Raw genomic sequence first — 2,312 nt, 5'->3', positions numbered from 1 at the left:
AACCAGTTGGTCCAAGGTGCTGGGTGTTAAGACACCCCTAAGGACTTACTCCCTCAAGTCTCTTTCCCCCATACATTCACAGCACAGGCACATGGTTTGTTATTTTTATTCTTGAGACCTTGGTGTCCAACACCTCTTTGGGTTACTAAGTGCTCTGTAGCAAGGGTTACTCTTGATAGTGAACTTTCAGCTGATAATCCCGGGTTAGTTAACCCAAGTTACCAAATGATAAGGTACCCCTGAGAGCTTATTCATCCAAGTATATCCTTTGCACAGGAGCACCACAGACATATGCTTTAAGATTCAACCCTTGGTGCCTAGCCTTATTTCTTACTCTTTTTCTTTATTTCTTAATTTTCATTTTTCTTTTCCTTTTTCTTATTAGGATCTTATTATGTAGCTAGTCTCATGGGGTGTGTTTCAAGCATATGATTCAGGATAGATAGTTGCCTTCCTACCTTATTGGTGAACCAACTTAGCTAGGTGATTACTACACCACAAGCTTAAGAACTTTAATCCACAACTTGAACATCACTCTGGTCTTTCATAACATCTCTTTTTATTTGACTTCAAAGGACAAGCATACAAATAAGCAAGGTGAAAATGCAGCAGATAATTTGGCAGATCTAGCATAGACCTAAGCAGTGAACTTAAAGGCAGAATTTAAAATCCTAAATTACCATGGAAGCATGTTCTATTTCATACATGATTTTCTTTATTTAAAACTTGAAAAAGATGGAACAAAGGGGGAACTCCACCACCTTTTACTCATGGGAGTGCTCATGCTCTCCCTCTTGTTTGTCCTCTTTGTGTCTTTCTGGAGTGCTTGAACCCCCACTTCCCTTGCTTTTTCCAATCAACTTTTTTCAGAAGCCAGCACCTTCCATCTTCTTTTTCAATATTTCCTTCTGCTGTTTCACCTTCCTTTCCTCTTGTTCTGTTAGATCTTTTTGGACTGTATCATACCTAGGGATTGCAGAGTGCAAATTATGCATATGCCCAGACATATAGTTCAACTTAGCTTGAGTGTTTATGTTGAACTCTTCCCTATGTAGTTGTCGTCCCTCATTGAGCACGCTGAACTTATTGAATGCTTTTGTTTGAGCTAGCTGACGTTGGTTGAGTTCTTGAAGGCATTTGTCTTGACGCTCTTGCCTTTCAGTCACTTGATTGATGGCTTGAGTGAGCTGGGAGTATTGCTCCTGTTGCTGCTCCATTTGTTGCTTCTGCCACTCCCTCCGCTGACCATCCAATTAGAGAGCAGTTCTTCTTAACGATCCATCCTTTGGGCTTGAATGTGCAGTTGTTGTTCTTGTCCCTCCATATAACTCCTTGCTAGCACCTCAATGGCTCCGTGAATGTGATTCAAGTTGATGTTGGTTGGATCATAGTACTCTTCTTGCTGGTATTCTTCTTGATGAGCTCCTTCTCGGTGAGGTCCCTCTTGTGATGTTCTTTTCTCTATTTGAGGCCTTCTTTGTTGTTGGGCGGGTGCCACATAAGTTATTCGCTGTAGCGTGACTGACCTTCCAGGGTTCACCCAACTTGGATTGCTGTCCTCGAAGACTACCAGCGGGAGGTTGTTGCTGCCGGAACCACCGCAGGGTGTTGTTAGGAAATCGCTGCTGCCCTGCTTCCGCTATACTTAGGTTCAACATCCATTGGCATGGGTTAGCCTTTTCCCCTTATTTTTGCTCCAATTGCACGCTCTATTCTGTCGATTTCTTATTAAACTGCTTGTTCTTGTTTTAATTCAAATTTGGCTTGTGCTCTGTTTTAAATTTTCAGAGCCGCTTCTGCTTTCGATTCTATTGAATTTGAAATCTTCGTTTCGTTGCAACCATGATCACTGTTGTGGGAGCTAATGCCGCTGCTATCTTGATTGAAACTGTTGCATAGCTAGTATTGGTCCAGCCAGCTGCCTTGCTATAATCCCCCCTCCGGGTTCTTTTAATCGCGACATTGAGGTAGGGGGTTTAAAATGATTTTATTTTAGGAATGCCAACAAGGTTTACTGAATAACTGCAAATAGTATTAATAGTTAGGAGTAATTAATTGATTATATGAATGTTGGATTGTGATTGCAGTTGTGCTTGGTGCTCTGATTGAATTGATTATAATTATGTATGGTAGATGATTGAATTATTGATTGTTGGTTGTTGAAATGGTTGTTTGGTATATTGCTATTGCTGTGAGAGTGACTTGAGATTAGTAGAGGATTGTGGTTTTGACTGATTATGTATAAATGGTTGAGACTAAGATAATCATTTGATATATTTGATACTGGATTGAGAATTGTTGAAGAATTAGGG

The 2,312-nt window shown here is 40.5% G+C and overlaps 1 long non-coding RNA gene across 1 annotated transcript; it reads left to right on the top strand.

Moving 5' to 3' along the window:
• Positions 1,574-1,848, top strand: LOC110269731. Its single transcript, XR_002358495.1, has 2 exons — positions 1,574-1,670; positions 1,789-1,848. It is a non-coding gene; the product is annotated as an uncharacterized LOC110269731 (long non-coding RNA).

Source organism: Arachis ipaensis, chromosome B03 (genome assembly GCF_000816755.2).
Source record: "Arachis ipaensis cultivar K30076 chromosome B03, Araip1.1, whole genome shotgun sequence".
Lineage (NCBI taxonomy): Eukaryota > Viridiplantae > Streptophyta > Magnoliopsida > Fabales > Fabaceae > Arachis > Arachis ipaensis.
The sequence above is the reverse complement of the archived record's forward strand: the minus strand, read 5'-3'. Positions and strand labels throughout refer to the sequence as shown.